This window comes from Triticum aestivum, chromosome 4A, assembly GCF_018294505.1.
Source record: "Triticum aestivum cultivar Chinese Spring chromosome 4A, IWGSC CS RefSeq v2.1, whole genome shotgun sequence".
Taxonomy (NCBI): domain Eukaryota; kingdom Viridiplantae; phylum Streptophyta; class Magnoliopsida; order Poales; family Poaceae; genus Triticum; species Triticum aestivum.
This window is the reverse complement of record NC_057803.1, coordinates 294,675,092-294,702,603: the sequence shown is the minus strand read 5'-3', so window position 1 is coordinate 294,702,603 and position 27,512 is coordinate 294,675,092.

The window sequence follows — 27,512 nt, the reverse complement described above, 5'->3', positions numbered from 1 at the left end:
ACATCTTCCCATCCAACTTACGTGTAAGTGCTATTATTCATGGTTATTATTTTCCTGTTTTCTGCTGATTGAACACATCAATGATTTACATTACATTGTTGTAACTAGGCGTGGTTCAATCTGGGTAGTCATGACGAGCAAAGCTTGCTTGTGCTTTTCAAGGAAGCATTGCAGCAATATCGGTGTTACCTGAGGAAATCACACTTTGATGGCAAGTCTATAAATGAATTTCTGGTGAAGTCTCCTGTGCTAAATTTAGAAGACATTGAATGGAAAAACCTTGTTATGCACTGGTCTCATTCCCAGGATGAGGTATTGTCTATGAAATCACATGAAAATTTGAACTTCTACTTTTCCGCATGTGCCTTACAGATATTTTTGCAGGAAATCTGCTCGAAGAAAAATTCCGGTTTGACAAGAACGACAGGATATCACAAATATGCTGCCGGCTGCTTTGCTCTTGTTAGTACCTGTTGTCCTGTATCACTGTACTTGCATACATACCTAGTTCATTATGTGACAGCAGTATGCATGATAGCTTGCTTATCAATTGTTCGCTCCAAATTATCTGATCTGTATGAATGGTTACATTAGTGTAGAATATATCCAATGCCAATGTTTTTTAGCTCTGCGTTGTTCTTGTAAGTACATGCTGTCCTTTATCAGTGTACTTATAATGATAGGTAGTTGTTCATGTACCATCACTCTGCAGCTTATTTTCCTTTGCCCTCCATTTTCTACACATCAGATCTATATTTACTCTTACCATAATGTTGGTACTGAAGAAGTTTAGTTGTGCATTGCTCTTGGTTGTACCTTTTGCCTGTATCGCTGCACTTACATTTATAGCTACTTGGTTATGTAGCATCACTCTTCATCTTATCTTAAATATTCTCCATTTTTTCGTATATTATCACATCTATATTTACTCTTAACAAAATGTAGAATAAAGGCAATGCTTTTGAAGAAGATTCTGTGGTAAACTTCTTGAATTGCCCCCCATCAGCATGGACAAGGCCTTTATAGAGCCTGTCTTCACCAATAATGTAAGTTTGTCCATCTCAAGCCTTGAAACTTTGTTGTATATATTTGGTTAGGCATGACTGCAACAGCTATTTATTTTTGGTGTTTGCATCAAATTGCTTGTTTAAAGTTTATTATGTAGTTCATAAACAAAAGTTTGTCCTTTCTCAATTTAAGTTTTCAGTTGTACAATCAAGTTCCTTCTTCATACCATGTAAATTAAACTATACAGAGCAAGTGATCTTCTTTTGCACTGCATGTATGCTTCTGTTCTTCATCCGTAATCCAGTGGTGTGGTGAACCTACCCACTACAGTACAATGTCATATTCTGCAATGTCTTAACTATGAACAATGTCATATTCTGCAATGTCTTAACTATGAACAATGTCATATCATTCTACTATTATTTAAACCGTCTCTTTATTTGCCAATCTGAAATGGTATAAATTGATAGCACACTAACCATTGATACTTATGAGTTCTTGATCTGTAATCCAGTGGTGTCGTGAAGCTGCCAACTCCTTCACAATGTCATTTCCTGCCATGTCTTAACCTGAACAATGCCATATTGTGTTAATGCAATTTTAAACTGTGTCACTTTATTCGTGAGTAAGAAATGCGATGAATTGTCAGCACTGATACTTTTATGTGCAAAACCTGTCATCTGGCTGCTTGTTTATCTTTCAGAGTGAGGAAGATATAAGTGTTGAACAAGCGCAGTCTCATCATCTTGCTCAGCTGCTTGCGCTGTAGCTCCCCAGCACGGCTAACCTTTCTTGAACTCTATTGAAGTGCTGTAGGTTTTGTATATTATTTTTTCGGCATGTTTATTTGCACTGGTGGCGATCTTTGATGTCCAGTGTATGTAATCTGAAGTCTTCTTGTGCTTTATTATCATAGTGGCAAACTTTGATGCCTAGTGGATGTAATATGCCGTAATTTCTTTATTGTATAGTCTAGGTTTTTTCTTATTCACGATGATGCAGTTATTTTACTATATATATATCCCGTATTCGTAGTAAACCGGCCATACCGTAAAATTATGGTACATAATCGGGCCGTCATGCAATCACGATGTAGGTTGGGCCTGAAACGTGCCGAACAGCTCACAGGCCGGCAGCAGCCCGAAATGAACCCCAACCCATGATTGTGTGAATCAAATCACGGGCTTTTAACAGGCCAAAATTGTCTCGGTCCTTGTTTGGCCCAATCAGATATCGGCTGCGAGCAGGCCGGATGTAAACCGGGCCGTAGTTAGGCCCAACTATATGACGGGTTTTTAACAGGCCGAAATTAATATAGGGCCGAAATGTTAAATGGGCCCTTAACATACCAAAACTAATATCAGGCCGAATTACTAAGTGGGTGTTTAGCAAGTGGGCCCAAAAGCAAAGTGTCCAGTTGACGGGCTGAATCTGATATGGGCCATAATTGAGCCCAAATCCTCTTAAAGGGTCGGACCTGATCTGGGCCGTAATTTGGCCCAGAACGTGGTAGGCTTTTAACGGGCCAGATCTCATATGGGCCACTATTAGGACCAGAGCATGGCTGGCCATTAATGAACCGGGTCAAATATGGGCCGGCATTTGGCCCAAAACATGGTAGCTAGTTAATGGGCCGGCCTACTAGGGTCCTCAAAATCTTGTGGGCCTACAGCTGGGCCGGCCCATTAATGTCGGCGAAATCTCGGGGGCCTTTAGCTGCGCCGGCCCATTATGATCCGCAAGAATCTTGTGGGCCTTTACCTGGGCCGGCCCATTATGGCCCAGAAAATCTTGTGGGCCTTTAGTTGGGCCAGCCCATTATGGTCCGCAAAATCTTGTGGGCCTTTAGCTGGGCCAGCCCATTATGGTCTGCAAAATCATGTGGGCCTTCAGTTGGGCCAGCCCATTTAAACTTGATGGGCCGGTCCACGTGTCAATATATCATAGGTGCATCTTGCCCATTGGATGAGTGACACCTGTGCCAACGCGGACCTGACATGTGTCTCCTCCAGCCAATGATGATTTTACACGTGGAAAATCCCCATTGGTCGGGGCTGTTAATGGGTTATCGGATCCAAAACCCGACCCAATAGCTTAACGGCGTTCCGTTATGGTGGATGCCACGTGTCGGTCACCCTTGATGAAAGCACTTCTGTGACGCGCGATTTATCGTCATGGAAGTGGACACTTCTGTGATGATAATTTTGGTAATGTCATGTAACACTTCTACGACAACACAGGTATGACTATCTTGATTCTGTCATAAAATCGTCATGGATGTACATGCATGACAGAAAACGCGATCTACTGTGACAAACACGTATCATCACGGAAGTGTATTTTTTTGTAGTGTAAACTGGCAGCCAGATGGAGGTGTGTGCGATATACAGCATACGGTTCACTCGGATGAACTGTTTGTGATTAGGCTACACAAAAGAAACGGTCAGGTAAATGAAGGTGTGTGCGATATACGACATGCGGTTCACTCGGATGAACTGTTTGCGTTGAAACATGAGAACAGAAATGGTTCAACTTAACAAGATGTGTGTGATACGCGGCAAACAGGTATGCAATCAAAAATGTGTGTGAAGACCGATAATAACACAGACGGTTGCTGCTAATAAGATGTGTGTGTTGTGCGATGGGATTGCATACAGAACAACAACAACAACAACAACACACACACACACACACCCCACACACACACTTATAAGGACATGCTTGCATAACCAAATTAAACATCCACTTACATAGGTGGCTACTACAACCATGGTTTTTGCACACACCAAAGTAAACTATTACATGCATAATTACATAGGTGGCTACTACACACATGACATTTCCACACACCAATAAAGTAAACTATATATTACATGCATGATTAACTAACATAAACAATCATCTGACCATCATCTACTTCTTGTGACGCTAGCTCTTCTTGTGGCTCGATCCGGGCTCATCAATTTTGGTAACGAGGCACTTCCTCATGTCAACGATCCGCCTGTGCATCTCGTAGCATGTGTACACGCTCTTGGGCACGAACCTGAGGTGAGGTTCATCCAGTTGCCGCATCCAGGCCCAGTGCCAGGATAGGGGACTTGTTCTCTGGGCATCCTGCTTCATATTTTCGTAGTAGGGGTCGATGATGGCCGAGGCGAGTTCGACCAGGGATTCCTTCTTCGTGATGCCCCAGACCCTGTAGTGGTCACGGATTTCGACAAGGTTCTTGCAGGCCAAGCCCGTAACACGGAGCACATTTACATCATCTTTGGTTTCCACAGTGGCGAACTTGTAGTCGGTGCTGTTGGTAAACCTGTTGAAACGGTCGCAAGGCTCTGTGGCCATGCAGTAGTGGTACATGAGGACATGAGGGTGCACGCACAACTGGGCGACGGCAACCTTCTGATCTATGCAGGGACGACCGGCGGTGTACTGGAGGTCGATGCCAACCACCTTGTTGTAATGCCCACGATGCGGCTATATCTCCCATGTGTCGAGGCATGACTTAGAGGCATAACCGCATGGTGGTTTTGTCGCAAGAAGGGTCATCTTCACAACATCGCATGTAATGAGCAAGAAAGGGATAAATAGAGTGGGATTACACTTTCCACGTCAAACAATATTCAAATAAGGCATACATCATCAGAGTACACTCATAGTCCGACTACGGACAACCAAATGAAAGAAGATAAACCCAACTGCTAGATCCCCGATCGTCCCAACTGGGCTCCACTACTGATCATCGGGAAACAACACGTAGTAACAACCAAGGTCCTCGTCGAACTCCCACTTGAGTTCGGTAGCATCACCTTCACTGGAATCATCTACACCTGCAACTGTTTTGGAAGTATCCGTGAGTCACGAGGACTCAACAATCTCAATACCCACGAGATCAAGACTATTTATGCTTGTGGGTAGGATGTGGTAATGAGGTGGAGTTGCAGCGAGCGCTAAGCAAATATGGTGGGTAACATACACAAGTAAGAGTAAGATGAGAAGCTATGCAACAGTCGTGAATCTAGAAGTGATCCTGCAACTACTTATGAACAAACATAACCCAAACCGTGTTCACTTCCCGGACATTGCCGAAAAGAGACCATCACGGCTACACACGCGGTTGATTCATTTTAATTAAGTCAAGTGTCAAGTTCTCTACAACCGGATATTAACAAATTTCCATCTGCCACATAACCGCGGGCACAACTCTCGAAAGTTTATACCCTGCAGTGGTGTCCCAACTTAGTCTATCACAAGCTCTCACGATCAACGAAGGATATTCCTTCTCCCGGAAAGACCAGACCAGTCTCGGAATCCCGGTTACAAGACATTTCGACAATGGTAAAACAAGACTAGCAAGACCGCCCGATGTGCCGACAAATCCCGATAGGAGTCGCACGTATCTCGTTCTCATAGCACACCAGATGGTCAAGATGTTGGGTTAGTTGAGACCCTGGTTGCCCAGGGGGCGCTGGACATCGCCTAGTTCGGACCAACACTCAGAGGAGCACTTGCCTAGGGGGGGGGGGGTTAAAATAAGGATGACCCTCGGGTTTGCAACCCCAAGGGAAAGTTATAGGTTGTTATGAAAATGTAAATCCAAGGTTGGGCCTTGCTGGAGGAGTTTTATTCAAAGAGAACAGTCAAGGGGGTCCCATAACCCCAACCGCGTAAGGAACGCAAAATCAAGGAACATAACACCGGTATGAAGGAAAGTAGGCCGGCAAGAGTGGAAAAAATCGCCGAGCAAACAGCCAAGCCTTCCATCCTTTTGCCAAGTATATAGATGCATTAATTAAATAAGAGATATTGTGATACCCCAACATATCCATGTTCCAACATAGAACAACGTGCAAAGCACCTGCAACTAGCAACACTATAAGAGGGGCTGAGCAAAAGCGGTAACTTAGACAAACAACGGTTTGCTAGGAAGGTGGGTTAGAGGCTTGACATGGCAATATGGGAGGCATGGTAAACAAGTGGAAGGTAGTGCGACATAGCGATAGAACGAACAACTAGCAAGCAAAGATAGAAGTGATATTGAGGGTAATGGTCATCTTGCCTGCAAAATTCTCAGAGTTTTCGAAAGCTTTCTCCTTGTTAGCATACTCAACAGGTTCCTCGTTCATGAACTCGTCTCCTGGCTCTACCGAAAGCAAGAATACAAGCAATGAAACAACAACAATCAATCACGGTGCAATGCACAAGCAACATGATGCAAGACATGGCATGACATGCAAGATATGATGTGTAATGCATATGGGTACTCCTGGAAGGAAAAGGAAGGTCAAGGCATCCACTTGGAAAACCAAGTATGCCGCTGGAATGAGGTGATTTTGATCGAAATCGATATAAGAATCACCGGAAACGGTTGCACGGTTTGCAAATGACAAGCAAAACAAGAATGTTGCAAATCTGCGATTAATAACATCATAGCACTTCAAATGCAACAAGATACTATGCTACAACACTCCAAGAAGACAACAAAGCACATGGAATTAAAGTACACATGAAACTCTACAAATCATGAACACTGAGCTCCTGCTAGAACTTACTAGAACAGGCTCAAAATAGCATGGAAAAATGCAAATGATATCAGCTTCACACACTTAGAGAAAATACTAAACATGTCAAGAACCACATCATATAGCAATGTTTAGAGCTAGCAAACAACATGGTGCAGGAACATATCATGGCAAACAAAGGAATGGCATGCTATTACTAAAGGCATAGAACAAAAGTCCCTTAATGATCTTCAACCAAAGATGCACAGAAAATATGGTAGCACCCAAGCAAACATGGCAAGTTGTATGAACGGTTTCAGACTTAGAAGAAAAACAAAGCATGGCAGAAACAGATTCATGATAGCAACTTTGCCAGCTCATGCCACTCACTACAAAGCATTTCATGGCATCACAAGGTAACCAACAGTAAGTCGACATGTATGTGAAGCTAAACATGGCAAAAGAAAGTTCATAGGGTACATGTATCACTAGAAACACAGATGGCAAAACTGATCATCATGTTAACAATCTGCCAGGAATAATATTTAGGAAAAGTAGAGCATGGAAAAGACATGCTACACTACTCCCTAATTGCAACAAGAGGAATGAATAGATAGACCAATACCACATATTCCAAACACTCTTACTGATCTACCTCAAAATGTGCATGAATCTCATGGTAGAAACAAGTTTACATAGCATCAAAATGTAACAGGAAATGACTTAGCAAATATTCTAAGTGTCTGAAATAAGGAACATCACATAGCCTACTTTGCATGCTTATTCTAGTCACCACATAGCTCACAAAAATACAAGGCTTACACCTATGTAAATATGGCATGATGGAGCTCATAAAACATGTAGACATCATGCTCATAAGATGCACAGACAAAGTGCAACGAAAATGACAATTCATCAAGTTCTGTTAAATTCCAGCAGACAACATCATATAGAACTTTTGCAACGATGATTTGGGCATAAATATGGATAGTAACATGCATTAGAATGACACTAGCATGAAGAGTATCATGAGATGAACATTTTGATATATCGTATGCATAAAACAGAGCTACGGTCATGGAGATATAGCATGATGAACAAGTGCATATGATGTTGAAAACTGCCCAGGACTTGGAGAAAAATGAGGTCAACCTCCGAATTAGGGTTTTGACCACGGACTTAGAGGATCATCGAAGCTCGCCGGAACATGGACGGGGAACGGCGGCCGAAGCTTGGGAGGGTCACCGGAGCTCGGGTTCGGCCGGATCTGACAGGGAGGAGGTCGGCAGAGTGGACGGCGGCGGCGATGCAGAGGGGCGCTGTGGCGGCTCCTCACGCACGGGAGGCGGAGCGGGCCGGGGAGGGCCCGACCTGGGCCCGTGGCAGAGGCGGCTAAGTGGGCGCGGGGCCCTGGCGACGTGGCGGCGTGTGGTTGGCGGAGGCACGCGGCGGGGTGACATGGCACGCGCCGATTGGCCGGAACGACGTGTCCAGTGGACACGTCCGGCGGCAATTTTGTCCAGCGGGGCGAGGGGATGAATGGTTAGGGTTTCATGTGAGATTTTCGGGGGGAGAGACATATTTATAGGTAGGGGAGCTTGGAGTGTCCAAATGAGGTGTGGTTTTTGCCCACACGATCATGATCCAACAACGGAGAGCACGGAGGGGGTTAAGATGGGTTAGTGGTCTGTTTTGGAGGGGTGTTGGGCTGCAACAAGAGAGGGTTTTTTACAGTTACCCGGTTAACCGTTGGGGCATCAAACGACCTCCAAATGGAACGAAATTTGACAGGCAGCCTACCGGAGATGTGCAAAGGCCACTCAACAATTCTCGATCCATCCCTAGAATGTTTTTCTCCCGCTCACAAAATGAGATTTGAGGGGTGCAATGGATGCATGTGGGAGTGTCGGATTGCGAAACGAATAACGGGGAAAATGGCCGGCTGCATGAGACGAACACGAATGCAAATGAGATGCACATGGTGACATGAGATGAGAATCATGACATGAACAAAATGTAAAAGGAAGACAAAAACCCAACCATGAAGGAAATATCATATCACATAGCCGGAAATGGCAAGAGTTAGAGTTACCATTATGGAAAGTTACATCTGGGGTGTTACAACACTACACCACTACAAGAGGATCTCGTCCCGAGATCTAGGACTAAAAGAACTCCGGATATTTGGAACGGAGGTGATCCTCGCATTTCCAGGTGGCTTCCCAGTCGGAATGGTGCGACCACTTCACTTTTAGGAATTTCATTGACAAATTTTCTTGGAGGTCAATCTCTTCGAAGTTGATAGTGCACTCAGGCGTCTTGAAGCACTTGCGAAGCTGTGACACGTGAAGCACATCGTGCACATTTGCGAAGTTGGACGGAAGCTCCAGTTGATAGGCGAGGTCGCCTCTTTTGCCAATGATCTTGAAAGGGCCCATGTATCTCGGGGTAAGCTTCCCTTTGATACCGAAGCGTCAAGTACCTTTCATTGGAGAGACGCGGAGGTAGACATGTTCTCCGATCTCGAAAGCCAAGTCACGGTGCTTGCTATCATAGTAAATCTTCTGGAGCGATTGCGCGGCTTTGAGGTTTTCACGGATGACTTTACACATTTCTTCAGCTTCTGTTATCAAGTCGTTTCCAAGAAGTTGGCTTTCACCAGTCTCTGACCGATTGAGAGGAGTGTGACACTTTCTGCCATATAGAATTTCGAATTGGGCCATGCCCGAACTTGCTTGGAAGCTGTTGTTGTAGGAGAACTCAGCATATGGAAGACAATCTTCCCACTTCATACCAAAAGAGATGACACAAGACATGAGCATGTCTTCAAGGATTTGATTGACTCGCTCGACTTGGCCACTTGTTTGAGGATGGAAAGTTATACTAAAGTGAATGTTGGTGCCCATGGCCTTGTGAAAGGAGTCCCAGAACATAGAAGTGAAAATGCTTCCATGATCTGAAGATGTCATTTGCGGAATAGCGTGCAAGGAGACAATACTGGAGGTGTATAGCTCTGCCAACTAAGCTGCCATGATAGATTCCTTGATTGGAAGGAAATGAGCCAATTTTTTAAGCTTGTCAATGACAATGAAAGTAGCATCATTCACACGCTTGGACTTGGGAAATCCAGTGATGAAGTCCATTTCAATATGATCAAACTTCCATTCTGGAATTGCAAGAGGTTGGAGGACACCAACTGGTCATTGGTGTTCTGCTTTCACCCTTCGGCAGACGTTACATTCATTCACGAATTAAGCAATTTATTACTTCATTCGAGTTGGGAACTGCCTGGATGAATGGATAGAAGAGAATTGTGCGCTTCATTCATTATGACCTTCCTTAGATCACCTTTAGGAACCACAATCCGGTCCTCGAAGAATAAATTGTATTCGTCATCAATGTGGTAGCACTTGTATTTCGGTAGGCCCTTGGCAATACCATGTTTCACCTTCTTCACCATGGTGTCAAGGAGTTGTGCCTCATGAATTTGGTCTTCCAAAATTGGAGTGACTTGAAGGTTGGCAAGAAATCCTTGAGGAACAACTTGGAGGTTGAGCTTGCGGAAAGCTTCACAAAGATCTGGTTGCAATGGCTTGAGAATTAAGCTGTTGCAATAAGCCTTCCTGCTCAAAGCATCTGCAATCACATTCGCCTTGCCTGGAGTATATTCAATACTTGGATTCTACTCTTGGATCATTTTAACCAAACGAGTTTGCCTGAGGTTGTGGTTGTGTTGAGTGAAGATATACTTGAGGCTCTTGTGATCTGTGAAAATGTCCACTTGCCTTCCCAAAAAGAGATGTCTCGATGTTATTAATGCATGGACAACTGCTGCCAACTCAAGATCGTGAGTGAGGTAGTTATTTTTGTTGGGCTTCAAGTGACGAGAGGTATAAGCCACAACCTTGTTCTCTTGCATGAACACAGCGCCGAGACCTTGCAAAGAGGCATCACAAAAAAATTCGAATGGCTTGGATTCGTCAGGAGGAGTTAAGACAGGAGCTGAGACTAGCTTCTCTATGAGAGTGTTGAAAGCAACGTCACACTCAAGAGTCCAGACATACTTAACATGATTTTGGAGGAGGTTGGAAAGGGGCTTGGCAATCTTTGAGAAATTCTCAACGAATCTTCGGCAATAGCTTGCAAGTCCAAGAAAACTGCGGAGCTACTTGACATTCTAAGGAGGCTCCCAATTCACAATTGCAGAAACCTTCTCTAGATTAAAAGCAATGCCCTTGGCGGAGATGATGTGGCCAAGGTAAAGAACTTCATCAAGCCAAAACTCACATTTGGAAAACTTCGCATAAAATTGATACTCTTTGAGCTTGTCGAGCACCAATCGCAAATGTTTGGCATGATCCTTCTTATTCTTGGAGAAGACCAAGATATCATCGAGATACACCAGGACGAATTCATTTGTGTAGGGGTTGAAGATGAAGTTCATCATGCGAGAGAACGTTGGAGGAGCATTGACAAGGCCGAAAGACATGACAGTATATTCATAAGAACCAAAGCTTGTTCCGAATGTTGTCTTGGGGACATCTTGTTCACGAATGGGAATCTGATGATAACCCATACTGAGGTCAAGCTTGGAGAATACTTTTGCACCTTTAAGTTGCTCGAATAGCTCATTGACCTTGGGAAGTGGATACTTGTTCTTGATTGTCTTCTTGTTCAATGGACGGTAATCGACGCAAAGTCGGTCCGTGCCATCCTTCTTCAAGACAAAAAGAACACTACAACCCCACGGAGATGAACTTGGTCTGATCAAACCCAGACGCTCTTGTTCATCGAGCTGTTTCTTCAATTCCTTGAGCTCCTTTGGTCCATGCTTGTATGGACACTTGCAAACAGGTTTAGTACCAGGCTCAAGATCGATAACAAATTCAACTAGCCGGTGAGGAGGCATTCCCGGAAGCTCTTCTGGAAAGACATATTTGTACTCACAAACAAATGGAATCTGAGAAATTGCATCTAACTCTCCCTTCTCATTGAGAGAAAACAATCTAATGGTTTCATCCTGAGTGACATAGATGATCACATCCTCAGAAGAGTGTGTCAATTAAATCTCCCTGACAGCATAATCAAGTTGAGCCTTGTGCTTAGGAAGCCAGTCCATCCCAAGAATTAGATCAATATCAGAGTCGCCAAGAACCATTGGAGAAGACAGAAATTTATAGTTGCCCATCTTGATGGAAACATCGAGAACCATCATTTTGGTATTCATGAACAAACCCGGAGAGGAAACGACTATTGGCTTAGGAAGATCGACAATATGAAAATTGTGCATGGATGCAAAAGGTCTTGATATGAATGAAATATATGCACCAGTATCAAATAAAACTTTTGAAGGAATATCATTAACTGGAAGATTACCCATGATGACTTCTAAAGAATCCTCCGCTTGAGCTGCGTTCATCATGTTCACCCTTGCAGACCTGGGATTATGCTTGACCACTGAAGGAAATATTCCCTAGAGGCAATAATAAAGTTGTTATTTATATTTCCTTATATCATGACAAATGTTTATTATTCATGCTAGAATTGTATTAACCGGAAACTTAGTACATGTGTGAATATATTGACAAATAGAGTGTCACTAGTTTGCCTCTACTTGACTAGCTCATTGAATCAATGATGGTTATGTTTCCTAACCATAGACATGAGTTGTAATTTGGTTAACGGTATCACATCATTAGAGAATTATGTGACTGACTTGACCCATCCGTTATCTTAGCACGATGATCGTTTAGTTTGTTGCTATGGCTTTCTCGATAACTATACATGTTCGTATGACTATGAGATCATGCATCTCCCGAATACCGGAGGAACACTTTGTGTTCTACCAAACATCACAACGTAACTGGGTGATTATAAAGGTGCTCTACAGGTGTCTCCGATGGTGTTTGTTGAGTTGGCATGGATCAAGATTAGGATTTGTCACTCCGATTGTCGGAGAGGTATCTCTGGGCCCTCTCAGTAATGTACATCACAATAAGCCTTGCAAGCAATGTACCTAATGAGTTAGTTACGGGATGTAGCATTATGGAACAAGTAAAGAGACTTTACAATACGAGATTGAACTAGGTATTGAGATAGCGACGATCGAATCTCGGGCAAGTAACATACCGATGACAAAAAGGAACAACGTATACCGTTATGCAGTTTGACCGATAAAGATCTTCATAGAATATGTAGGAGCCAATATGAGCATCCAGGTTCCTCTATTGGTTATTGATCGGAGACATGTCTCGGTCATGTGTACATAGTTCTCGAACCTGTAGGCTCCGCATGCTAAATGTTCGGTGACGATCGGTATTATGAGTTTACGTGTTTTGATGTACCGAAGGTAGATCGGAATCCCGGATTTGATCACAGACATGAGAGGAGTCTCGAAATGGTCAAGACATAAAGATCGATATATTGGACGAATATTTTTAGACACCAGAAGGGTTCCGAGTGAAGTTCAGGCATATACCGGAGTACGGGGGGTTACCGGAACTCCCCGGGTAGTTTAATGGGCCTTATGGGCCTTAGTGGAAAGAGAGGAGGGGCTCCTAGGGCAGGCTGCGTGCCCCTCCCCCTCTAGTCCGAATTGTACTAGGAAGGGGGGCCCTTTCCTTCTCCCTCTTTCCTCCTTCCTTCTCCTACTCCTACTACATGGAAAGGGAGGAATCGTACTCCCGGTGGGAGTAGGACTCCCCACGGGGCGCGCCATAGGAGGGCCGGCCCTCCCCCTCCTCCACTCATTTATATAGGGGGGAGGGGGCACCCCATAGACACACAAGTTGGTCATTGATCTTTTAGCCGTGTTCGGTGCCCCCTCCACCATAATCCACGTCGGTAATATAGTAGCGGTGCTTAGGCGAAGCCATGTTCCGGTAGCAACATCATCACTGTCATCACGCTGTCGTGCTGACGAAACTCTCCCTCGAAGCTCTACTAGATCGTGAGTTCGCGGGACGTCACTGAGCTGAACATGTGCAAATCGCGAAGGTGCCGTATCTTCGGTACTAGACCGGTCGATCATGAAGACGTACGACTACATCAACCGCGTTGTCATAACGCTTCCGCTTACGGTCTACGAGGGTACATAGACGATACTCTCCCCTCTCATTGATATGCACCACCATGATCTTGCGTGTGTGTAGGATTTTTTTTGAAATTACCGCGTTACCCAACAACCACTGCATTGCTTGAAGACCTCACAGGAGGAGTAGACGGAAGGCGCCTTTGGTTGAAGCACTTGTTTGCATAGTGACCTTTCTACTGACACTTGTTGCAAGTAACTTCTGAGAGAGGACGATGATAAGGAGCACTTGACCTTGGAGCTTGAGTCTGAGACTTGTTCTGATAGCCTGGGTTGGGTGGGTGGGAAGATCCATGGCCACCTTTGTTCTTCTGCTGGTATGGTTGACGAAACGAAGGAGGAAGCAAGAACTTCTGTTGCTTAGCTACCACTCATGAGGAAGAAGAAGACTGAACTTCATCCCTGATTCTCTTCTTAGAAGCCTCACACTTGAGCTGAGCACCTTCTTGCTTGAGGGACATGTTATAGAATTGATCAAACATAGTAGGCCAAGAGCTAACTGCAAATCTTCTCTGACGCCACCCCTGAAGTGATAGATCATGCTCTTTTAATCAGGAACATCCTGCCTTGCGAAGAGAGCAAGTTTATGAAAGTGGATGTTGTATTGGTACACGAACATGCTTCCTTGCTTGCGATTGCGGAACTCCTCACGCTTGCTCTCAGCAACACTTACAGGAATGTGGTGAGCTTTGAAATCCCGGCAGAAATCATCCCAGGTAATCACTCAACCTCCTCTGGAATCTTTGTATTGTTGATACCAATCAGCAGCTTGGTCCTTGAGTTGAAACGAAGCGAACTTGACAAAGTCCTCAGGCTTGACATTGCTACATCCAAATGCTTGTAGATGTCCATGAGCCAATCATCAGCGTCCGTGGCCTCGACACAGTTGGTGAAAGACTTTGGCTGATTTGCAAGGAACTGGTTGAGGGTAGCAAACTGAGCCTGATTGTTGAACTGCCCTTGACCTTGATTTCCTTGGTTGCCTTGGCCTTGGTTGCGCTGTTGCAAGAGTTGCAAAAGCATCTAGGTGTTGGCCTTGGTGGCTGCCATGACTGCGTGCCATGCCTCCGGAGGCGGAGGTGGAGGTGGAGGGTTTGCCTGACTCCCTTCATTGCGTTTCAGATTCAGACGCGTTGGAGGAGCCATCCTGAAGAGGGTGACATTTGTTAGAATGTTGATAGACAGATAGACAAGCTGAAACAACGGATAGAAATTGCAACATATAGTCTTCACAATAAACATCCGAACATAGCTTGAACGAATGAACTCCAAAGTTAACATCGAACAAACGAATGAACATTGCAGGGCATACGGTTCAGTTCAATTAACTATATGCAATGAGGAGGAACAAAAGAAACAGGCATCCAGATGGAGGTGTGTGCGATATACAGCATGCGGTTCACTCGGATGAACTGTTTGTGATTAGGCAACACAAAAGAAATGGTCATCCAGATGAAGGTGTGTCCGATATACGGCATGCGGTTCACTCGGATGAACTGTTTGTGTTGAGACATGAGAACAGAAATGGTTCAACTTACCAAGATGTGTGTGATATGCAGCACACAGGTCTATAATCAGAAATGTGTGTGAAGACCGATAATAACACAAACGGTTGCTGCTAATAAGACGTGTGTGTTGAGCGATGGGATTGCATACAGAATAGCAAGTGTGTGTGTCTATATATATATATATATTATATACACACACACACACACACACATACACACACACTTATATGGACATGCTTGCATAACCAAATTAAGCATCCACTTACATAGGTGGCTACTACAACCATGGGATTTGCACACACCAAAGTAAACTATTACATGCATAATTACATAGGTGGCTACTACACACATGACATTTCCACACACCAATAAAGTAAACTATATATTATACGCATGATTAACTAGCAGAATCGATCATCTGATCATGATCTACTTCTTCTGACGCTTGCTCTGCTTGTGGCTCGATTCGGGCTTGTCGATTTTGGTAATGAGGCACTTCCTCTTGTCAACGATCCGCCTGTGCATCTCATAGCATGTGTACATGCTCTTGGCCATGAACCTGAGGTGAGGTTTATCCAGTTGCCACATCCAGGCCCTGTGCCAGGATAGGGGACTTGTTCTCTAGGCATCCTGCTTCATCTTTTTGTAGTAGGGGTCGATGATGGCAGAGGCGAGTTCGACCAGGGAGTCCTTCATGCTGCCCAGACCCTGTAGTGGTCACGGATTTCGACAAGGTTCTTGCAGGCCAAGCCCATAACACTAAGCGCATTTACATCGTCCTTAGTTTCCACTGTGGAGAACTTTTAGTCAGTGTTGTTGACAAACCTGTTGAAACGGTCGCAAGGCTCTATGGCCATGCAATAGTGGTAGATAGGACATGATGGCGCACACACAACTGGGTGACGGAAACCTTCTGATATATGCCGGGACGACCAGCGGTGTACTGGAGGTAGATGCCGACCAACTTGTACCTGTCTCCCGCAAGCAACTGCTCAACGCTGTTGATGTAGTCATCCACCACGGCCGGGTGGATGGTGTAAACCACGGAGAGATCCGTCTCCCTCTTGTGGGTCTCCACTCTATGCTTTCCGAACTCCATTGGAGCACCTCTGGACATCCCGTCTCTATGTGTCTCCGTGGGTGTGCTTGTTGTGTTGTGGGGCGCGATCAAAAGGTTGAAGAGACTAAGGTTATAATGGCCGTGGGAATTAAAGGGGAAGCCGGACGGCCAGGAATATCGGCAGGTCCTGATGGCAGTTCTAATTTGCAGCGCGTAACTCCATTGTGCCGCACGTAACTACATCGCGAGGCAATGCGCGTGGCGCAACCGCATGCATACGCCCCCCCCCCGACGTAATCGTGCGCACGCCCAACCGTTGGCAGAGCGTGTGTGGAGGGACATGAGCAGAGCACTCCGCGGTTGCCTCAACGAAGAGCAATCATATATATATATATATATATATATATATATATATATATATATATATATATATATATATATATATATATATATATATATATATATATATATATATATATATATATATATATATGACAACGCTATTCTAATCCTGGGATTAGAATAACTATTCTGATCATGGTCCGCTATATTGAGGGGCGCGGAGGTCCTCCCGAACTCCCGAAGTCATGGAGAAAAGAAAAAAGAAAAACGCCACACCTAGCCCACTCGTCCACCTCCTCCTCCCCGACCCCGATCCAGCGTCGTCGAGCTCTCGCCCCCTGCCACAACCGCCGCGCCGCCGGCCCGCTTCCGACCACCGCCGCAGCACCATCCCACCTAACGCGCCGCCGTCCCGGCTCCTCGCCGCCTCCCCTCGACGCGCCTCCATCCACACTTGCCCCATCCACCCACTACCCCGCGTAGCGGCGTGCACCACGACCCCCGTAACCCACCCCCGCCGGCGTTGGCTAGCTCCCACCCACACCGCCGCCTGCAACCAGCCGAGCCCCAGCTGTCCGCAGCCCTGAACTTCCTCTCGGACCCTCCCGATCTGTGCCACTTGCGTCGCTGCGTTGCAGCGCATCCCAGCCCACGCGACCTATGCCGGTGCGTGTCGCCGCACCTCCTGCCTTCACGCCATCGTCACGCGTCCTCCCTAGCCACCGTGCGGCCCCGTGCCACCAGCAATCCACCTTCCCTCACACCGAACTGGATCCGGCGAGGTCAACGCTCCCTGACACGCCTCCACTGCCGCCAACCACCACTCGCCTCTGTCGATTTGGCTGCTACCTCCCGCCGCCAGCCTTTATGCCCTCGTGGCTGTCCCCGGCGAGGCTCCCCTGCCACCAACAATGCCCCTCCTAGCTTCTCCCCCATCTCCTTCCATCTTCCGCTGCGCGTGATGGACGCCATGGCAGGGAACGTGAGCTCGCTGGATTCCTTGCCCGTACATTTATTTGAACTAGCGATTCCTTGCCCGTATAGCCGCAGTGTCCAGGACATTCAACTTCGCCGCCTCATGCCGTGCAACTTCGCCGCGTCTTGCAACTTGCTCCGCTTCGAGGCGCCATGCTTGTGGCAGTGGCCTCATTTGATGTCTGAAGTTGGATCCTTCCAACCTGTCTTAAAAAATGTATCCAAGTCAAAGCGTCATTTCCTTCCCCTTTCCTGTTTTGTATTGTTCTAAATTTGATGTCTGAAGTTCAGCTGTACTGTCCCCCTGTCCAGTTTGTGTATCTGCACCATTTTTTGTAGCTGCTGTAGGTTGCAGCACCCGTCGTCAAAATCCGAACTTAGCCCCATGTCATGTGCCAAATCATGTAGCTGACCATGAAGCTTTGCCTCCCTGCTACTGCTACATCGACAATTTGGCATGAAATTCAACAACTTTAGCTAGATTTTAGATAATCGAATGACAGAAGTTGCTCTAGAAACTAGAGTAGTATACTGCAGGCTTCAGAATGTAGATAACCGAATGTTCATACAGTCAAACCTATAAGTATACTTCAGAGTCAGAGTGTAGGTTATATGAAGATATTCAGAAGTTCACTATATGAAGATATTCAGAAGTATTATTACTAAAAAGATTAGTGTGTTTGGTGCGTGTGTGCTGAGTGTGATGTCTCTCGTGCGTGGGCGCTCACTATATGGGTGTTCGTATGTTCTGATGTGTATTCGAGCTCATATATGTGCGCTCTGTTTTTTCTTACCATTCATGTGTGCGCTCCGGTGTGTGAGCTTTGGCTTCTAAAAAAAGCATTCTGAAGAAACTAGTGCTACTGTTAGTTGACCATCCATATATTCCTTCAGCTCAGTAAAATAGTTGGTCTAGAAACTGGTGCTACTATTAGTTACTTTTACACAATTCTCTAGTAGTTGGTTAGCCTAAATCAGTAGGCATCGAGCTCAAAGATTGTGAAACTGAAACTCTGCACACTAGTCTAGCAGACAACAAGAGATGCTCTAACTGAAAATCTGAAACTCGATTGTGTCGCGAGTGCCTAACCATGTTCATCGATACAGCTCTGATCACAGACTCTTTATTTTTCCTTGTGAAATCAATGCAGGTGTGGCCATCCGGTCGCGAGAGATGTGTGGAGCGCTGCAGTCCGCTCGTCGTTGACCCCGTGTTTGCCAATGACCGAGATTATTGTTGCGTGTGGACTGCAGCGACGACCGAATCCGACCTTCACCAGCATCACCATTCTTCCTTCTCCTGTTCACCAACGTGCACCGCCATCCGCTTGTGACGTTCCACCCGCTAATGTAAAAGATAAAAAGATTTGTACAAGAGATGTTAATGTAGTACTGCTCATGGGCAAAAGTTTATCAAAGTTCTCGCAATTTTTTTTTTGTAAAAAGTATAGAAATTCATGGAAGTTCGATTTGTGTATGCTTGTGAGACCGAAACATTTTTCAGTTGTCATCCAAAAATGTGGATATGTCTTGCGCGTGTGTGTGTAGTACACCGAATTGAAAAAGACTATTTTCTGTCATGTAGATAAAAGAAAGAACATAGAAAATTAAAAAATGTGGATACACACATTTCCTATGTATGTGCAAAGAACAAGAAAAATGCATAATTTTTCCTTCTTTATTTTCCACTTTGTGATTGTGTGCTCTCCCTGTGTTTTTACAAAATGTCCACAATGAAAGAAAATGTGCCATCTTCCCTGTGTGGTCTGCGTATTTGGTTGCTTCATAAAAAAAGTCAGTGAAGTTTAAGTATTATTGCTGCTGAATTCAAAAATAAAAGAACGAGGAATGCCCAAAGTTTGGTGCTTTCGTCAACACCAGCGGTTCATAAAAAAGATGCTCAAGAGGAATGATAAAAGTATTAGTTGATATGACAACCTCTTCAAGTCCAAAAATGAAAACCAACGAAGTTCAACAAAAATCCACTAATCCTAGAGTTCAAAAAATAAACAGAAAAAGGTAAAAAAACTAGTGAACATTCATGACATATGTGTAGAAGTTCAGAGGGAGCTATGAGAGAAACTCGGAGAATGAAACATATTTAGGCACAAAAAAGAACAGAATTGTTTATTTCATGTAACAAAAACTTTAATAATTCAAGGGGGGGTTAAAGTCGAGACTCAAGAGACGGGATGTCCAGAGGAGAAAAATCAACGGTGTAGACTTGAGTACTTCATGGTGGAAAAACCAACAAGAATCAAGAAAAAATTCTGATTTTCTCGTTACTAGAGAATAAAACCAAGAAGTTCAATTAGAAAAGTCGGAGGAGTTTGATATTTATAATGGATTTTTCTAGTTACTAAAGAATAATACCAATAAGTTCAGGTTGAAATAACGAAGAATTTTGATGTTCCTAACAAAACTTCAATTTTCACATTTCTAAAGATACACAAAGAAGTTCAAATAAAAAAAGTTAGAGCGGTTCGATGTCCATAAAAACTTAGATTTTTTTCCGTTAGTAAAGCCAAACAGACAGCAATTCAAATTGATAAATGACCGAAGTTCACGTACTGCATGATGTGAATTTCACATGAGAAAAAAAGAATAAAAAGCCAAAGTCTAAATATTTAGTTTCTCGAAGTTCAAGTGGTCTGCCCGGGAAAGTTCAAAAAAGGATTTTCCCCATTACTAACAAATAAAACTAAGAAGTTCAAATTTAAAAAATGGTGGAGTTCGATGTCTATAAAAAATGCAGATTTTTCTCATAATTCTTCCCGTTACTAATGAGAAAACCAAGAAGTCCATTTCAAAAATATCCAAGAAGTTGTAAGATGTTTATTACAAAATTAGGATTTTTTTTCATTACAAATGAATAACACCAAGAAGTCCAATTTTAAAAAATATGATAGTTCAATGTATATGAAAAACTCAATTTTTCCTCGATACGAAATAATAAACCAAGAAGTTCAATTTAAAAGAATGGAGCAGTTCAATATTTATCACAAAAACTTAAAATTTTCCCACTGCTAACGAATAAACCAAGAAGTTCAGTTCGAAATAACAAAGAAGTTCTATAATGTTTATTACAATACTAAGATTTTTTCCGTATAAAAATCGAATACAATTCTTTACTCAAAATATAAAAGGTGAAGTTCAAATTGAAATAACAGAGAAGTTCGGAGTTTATTGAAACCTAGGATTTACCTATTCAAAAAATAAAAAACACAACGACATTTTTTGCACTTTTAAAAACAACTCATAAACGAAAAAAGGTTGCTAGAAGTTCAAGTGCTCGATGAGTAAAAGTTCAAACAAAATCTTGCAAGAGAGGTTCACTGTGTATTTTGATGTCCAAAATACATAAAAAAATATATGTTGTTTTTTGTGTTTTAAAATAATTCTCTCAAACCATAGAGAAGTTCAAAGTGATAACAACCGGAAGTTCATGTACTACATGATGTGTATTTCATATAAGAAAAATACAATAAAGTGAAACAGAGTGAAGTTCAACTACTTCATGCACTGCAAAAAATAGCACGTCAAAAACAGAGTGAGGTTCAAACAGACATGCTCCAGAAGTTCAACTACTTCATGCAGTGCGTTTCCGTTCGCGATGAAGGCAGAAATCATGATCTCGTCATTTTCTATTTTACTTCAAAACGGCAGGAATATCATTTGCGTAAGTTCAAGTCCTCGGTCGGAGAAAGTTAAAAAATATGTTGTGAGAGAGGTTTGTACAAAGAGAATATCATTTGTGTAACATTGACGAAATTGATAGGAAATTAAAAACAAAAATACGTCACAGAAGTTCAACGGGAAAACCACACGAAGTTCGACTACTATAGTGAATGAATTTGAGATGAAAAACTTTTAAAATTGTCGTGAGTATGAAAAAATGATCAACATGGGAAAGTTGCGTGTTTACAATAGTTTTCCATCGATATATCACTTGCTCAATTTCGGTGAGTGGATGGAGAGCTACGAGCAGTGGATGGAGAGCTATGAGCAAAAAAATCACGTGAAAAACAGAGTGAAGTTCAGGTACACGCGCCGAGAAGTTCAGGTTCTTCACACGGTGCATTTTCGAAGATTCTGTTTCGCGATAAAGGCAGAACGAATGATCTCGCCATTTTCGAAATTACTTGAAAACGGTCAGGATTCAGAGAAAACCATCAACATGAAAAAGTTTCTCTTTTTCCGTAGCTTTTCAGCGGTATATTATTTGCCCCATTCCGATAAAGTTTGTAGAAATTACGGCAAAAATACGTTTTTATCCATTTTCAAAACTAACATAAAACCGTAATGAATTAGGAGAAACAATATATACAAAAAAGTTTCACATTTCCAACGCCATATGATTTGTTGTATTTGGACATACGGTTAAAAAATTAGCTCAAAAATACGAACTCGGTGGAACTTGTACCGTTTTCTAAATTACTTTTAAACCATTCAAAATTAGAAAAAACTTTTAACATAAAAATGTAGCGCATTTTCATAAGCTTTCCAACGCAATATTATTTGCCTCAATTGGATTAGCCGTTTAGAAATGGTGTCGAAAATACGAACTCGGGTGTTCGGTTTGCGAAATTTTATGATTTTCCGAATTACTCTTTAACCGTAGGGAATTAGAGAAAACTTTCAACATGTGGAAGGAGCGGTTTTGCAGCAGCTTTCCAAGGCCATATTATTTGCCTCATTCCGATAAACGGTTTAAAAATGCGATCAAAAATACGATTCACGTTTTTTATGTGAAGAAAAAACGGTTTTCAAAACTGTTCTTAAACCGCTGACATTTTGCCAAAAATTTAACTTGGGTCATGATACTGATGACCATAGCTATCCAACGGTATATCACAAGCCCCATTTGGACACCTTTTAGCTGAAGTTCAACCTAGTACTCGGGGAAGGTCAGGCGCGTTACTTGGGAAGTTCATGTTGTGATCAGAATATTATTCTGATCCTGTGATCAGAATAGTGTTTATGTATGTGTGTGTGTGTGTGTGTGTGTGTAGCAGTTGAACATGCAAGGAAAAGCTATCCACAAGCCGAGCGCGCCAACGGACGCGAGCAGAGCGCGCCAACGGACGCGAGCAGAGCGCACTGCGGCGCCTAACGACGGGATAGACCTTCATTGAAGCCAATCAAAATAAGACTGGATCGGACATGTCTGTATTGAGCAAAGGGATCGCACATGTCTATATTGACTGGAACGAGAATGCAATAGCAAAATAAGAATTAAGGCCATGATTATGCGATCGCAGTGGTGGTTAAAGGAGGCAAGAAGAAAGATGCATCCATCAACGTACGACCTCCTCCTCCTCAACTTCGCGCACCGGCCGGGCCACCGACCGACGGATAAGGAGCGGCGGCTTTTGTGGCGAGGTCAAGGTGCTTCTCAGCAAAGGCATCCAAGGCTTCCAGCTAGCTGAAGAAGGCCAACATTGTAGCGTCCTCACTGGACTTGTAGATACCTATCTACATGATTCGCTCGTACAATGGGTATGTAGGTCGACGGTTTCTTGCAGTGTGAGGCGCCTCGCGGCGTGCGCAACCTCCAGGTGGACATTCTTCGTGGCGTTGGCGGGCAGTCGCAGGGCCACCAGTGCTTGAAAGAGGTTCCGACCATGGAGGCCAATTAGGGTGGCAGGCAATGAGGAGCCCGGGCATGCGGGCTGGAGGAGTATGACAATGTAGCCCGCGAGCTTCTTGACGACAGTGAACCTGTTGGTGGTGCAAACGATCATCTGGTGCAACTGAGAGTTGTAGCTAGCGTCGACGGCGGCCATCCACTAGCCGGTCGAGAACACCATATGGAGAGGAACCACGGTGCCATGCCGCAGGCCGGCGTCGTGGACCATCTGGCATAGCAGCTAGCTGCTCGCGCGCATCGCTGCCATGGGTCTGGAGTGGGCACTTCTGTGCTTATTAGTGTAGGTGCTTACGCAAATGCTTAGCTAGGTGCGTATGATGTGGTAGATGCATTGGAATGGAGGGGCACCTTTATATGAGTGCAAACTGCGTTGCATTCACATCGTGTTGCCTCTTTTTCTGGTCCTCCCATTACTTCCCTCATGCATTCACATGATGCTAATTGAAAGAGGATGCATCATTGGCCATTCAACATTTCGGGAACCGCTACCCTCTCCCTCGTCCGCATTAAAGCCGTATCGAGAACTGCGCCACCCGCTGTCAAATCGAATAGTACTACGCCACCCGCTGCACGCCTGGCTGAACACGCCTCCTCGCCTCCATCTATGCTTAATTACTGAATTAAGCAAAAATTAGATATTGCTAGTGATTTTTAGCTTCATATTTTGACAAATTGCAGTGTTACAAGGTTGGCAAATGGCAATGTTACTAGATCAACAAATGTCAATCTTTCTAGTTTGACAAATGGCAACATACCCAATATGACAGATGCAAATCACACCAAATTGTTTGTAAGTGGTTCACATCTGTCATCCAAAAGAACTGTTTGTGTTCAAGAGATGCACAAATCCTGCTCTCACTTTGCATACGGGTGTTCCATCTGAAACCATCATGCTTGTTGTGAGAAACTCTGGTTTGTGAGAAGCATATACCCAAACGTCCCCAGATGAGACAAAAAAATTTACCACAACATGTTGATGCCGCTCCATGATAGCATGCCAAGTTTCATAAATTTCAGACGAGTTTTGGATTTACTAGATTTTAAAAACCAGGTATCTCAATGTTTGCGGCTGAGTGACGGTGGCAGGGTGTTTGACAGTCATTCCCATTTCTTGCATGGGACCTAAGCATGCACCCAAGGACAAAGACTTGATTTTCAACCAATTTATATGCACTCGAGCATGTGCATGTAGTTGAAATTTGAATTATGCACATAAATGCATTGAAAAATCAATTAATGTATAAAAATGTCCAAACGAACCCCAAAAAATCACAAAAATAACACAACACTCCTATTATTTCTATCTTGACACTAGAAAAAAAATTTAAAGCAATAAGAGGCAATGGATATCGTTTCGCCCCCAAAGTTGGGGCATTCCCTACCGAAACCATCATGCTTGCTGTGAGAAGCTCTAGTTTGTGAGAAGCATATACGCAAACCTGCCCCAAATGGGACAAAAAATTTTACCACGGCATGTTGATGCCGCTCCATGATAGCATGCCAAGTTTCAAGAATTTTGGACGAGTTTTGGATTTACTGGAATTCAAAAACTAGGTATTTCAATGTTTGCGGCCGAGTGACGGTGGCAGGGTGTTTGACATTCATTCCCATTTATTGCATGGGACTTAAGCATGCAACCAAGGACAAAGATTTTATTTTTCAACCAATTTATATGCACTGGAGCATGTGCATGTAGTTAAAATTTGAATTATGCACATAAATACATTAAAAACTCACTTAATGCATAAAAATGTCGAAACGAACCCCGAAAAATCACAAAAAATAACACAACACTCCTGTTGTTCTATGTTGACACGAGAAAAAATTTGAAAGCAATAAGAGGCAACGGATATTGTTTCGCCCCCAAAGTTGGGGCGTTCCCTACCGAAACCATCATGGTTGTTGTGAGAAGCTCTGGTTAGTGAGAAGCATTTAACCAAACCTGCCCCACATGGGACAAAAAATTTAACACGGCATGTTGATGCCGCTCCATGATAGCATGCCAAGTTTCATGAATTTCAAACGAGTTTTGGATTTACTATAATTTAAAAACCAGGTATCTCAATGTTTGCAGCCGAGTGACGGTGGCAGGCTGTTTGCCATTAATTCCCATTTCTTGCATGGGACCTAAACATGCACCCAACAACAAAGATTTGAATTTTCAACAAATTTATATGCACTGGAGCATGTGCATGCAGTTCAAATTTGTATTATGCACATAAATGCATTGAAAAATCACTTAATGCATAAAAATGTCCAAACGAACCCAAAAATCACAAAAAATAACACAACACTCCTGTCGTTCTATGTTGACACGTGAAATTTTTGAAGCAATGAGAGGCAATGGATATCGTTTTGCCCCCAAAGTTGGGGCGTTCCCTACCGAAACCATCATGCTTGTTGTGAGAAGCTCGAGTTTGTCAGAAGCATATACCCAAACCTGCACCAAATAGCACGTAATGTTTTCCATGACATGTTGATGCCGCTCCATGATCGCATTCCAAGTTTCATGAATTTCAGAGGAGTTTTGGATTTACTAGAATTTAACAACCAGGTATCTCAATCTTTGCGGACGAGTAACGGTGGCTGGGTGTTAGACATTCATTCCCATTTCTTGCATGGGACCTAAGCATGCACCCAAGGACAAAGATTTGATTTTTCAACCAATTTATATGCACTAGAGCATGTGCATGTAGTTCAAATTTGAAATATGCACATAAGTGCATTGAAAACTCACTTAATGCCTAAAAATGTCCAAACGAACCCCGAAAATCACAAAAAAAAAACACAACACTCATGTTGTTCTATGTTGACATGAGAAAAAATTGAAAGCAATAAGAGGCAATGTATATCGTTTCGCCCCCAAAGTTGGGGTGTTCCCTACCGAAAACATCATGCTTGCTGTGAGTAGGTCTGGTTTGTGAGAAGCATATACCCAAACCTGCCCCAAATGGGACAAAAAGCTTACCATGACAAGTTGATGCCGCTCCATGGTAGCATCCCATGTTCCATGAATTTCAGACGTGTTTTGGATTTACTAGAATTTAAAAACCAGGTATCTCAATGTTTGCGGCTGAGTGACGATGGCAGGGTGTTTGACATTCATTCCCATTTCTTGCATGGGACCTAAGCATGCACCCAAGGACTAAGATTTGATTTTTCAAACAATTTATACGCACTAGAGCATGTGCATGTAGTTCAAATTTGAATTATGCACATAAATACATTGAAAACTCACTTAATGCATAAAAATGTCCAAACGAACACTGAAAAAACACAAAAAAAACACAACACTCCTGTTGTTCTATGTTGACACGACAAAAACATTTGAAAGCAATAAGAGGCAATGGATATTGTTTCGCCCCCAAAGTTGGGGCGTTCCCTACCGAAACCATCATGCTTGTTGTGAGAAGCTTTGGTTTTTGAGAAGCATATACCCAAACCTACCCCAAATGGGACAAAACATTTACCACGGCATGTTGATGCCACTCCATGATAGCATGCCAAGTTTCATGAATTTCAGACGACTTTTTTCTCTACTAGAATTTAAAAACCAGGTATCTCAATGTTTGCGGCCTAGTGACGGTGGCAGGGTGTTTGACATTAATTCCCATTTCTTGCATGGGACCTAAGCATGCACCCAAGGACAAAGATTTGAAGGTTCAACCAATTTATATGCACTGGAGCATGTGCATGTAGTTCAAATTTGTATTATGCACATAAATGCATTGAAAACTGATTTAATGCATAAAAATGTCCAAACAAACCCCAAAAATTACAAAAAATAACACAACACTCCTGTCGTTCCATGTTGACACAAGAAAAAATTTGAAGCAATAAGTGGCAATGGATATCGTTTCACCCCCAAAGTTGGGGCATTCCCTAAAGAAACCATCATGCTTGTTGTGAGAAGCTCTGGTTTGTCAGAAGCATATACCCAAACCTGCCCCAAATAGGACGAAATATTTACCACGGCACGTTGATGCTGCTCCATGATAGCATGCCAAGTTTCATCAATTTCAGAGGAGTTTTGGATTTATAAGAATTTAACAACCAGGTATCTCAATGTTTGCGGCCAAGTGACGGTGGCAGGGTGCTTGAAGTTTATTCCCATTTCTTGCATGGGACCTAAGCATGCACCCAAGGAGAAAGATTTGATTTTCCAACCAATTTATTTGCACTGGAGGCATGTGCATGTTGTTCAAATTTGATATATGCACATAAGTGCATTGAAAACTCACTTAATGTATAAAAATGTCCAAACGAACCTCGAAAAATCACAAAAAATAACACACCACTCTTGTTGTTCTATGTTGACAAGAGAAAAAAATTGAGAGCAATAAGAGGCAATGGATATCGTTTCGCCCCCAAAGTTAGG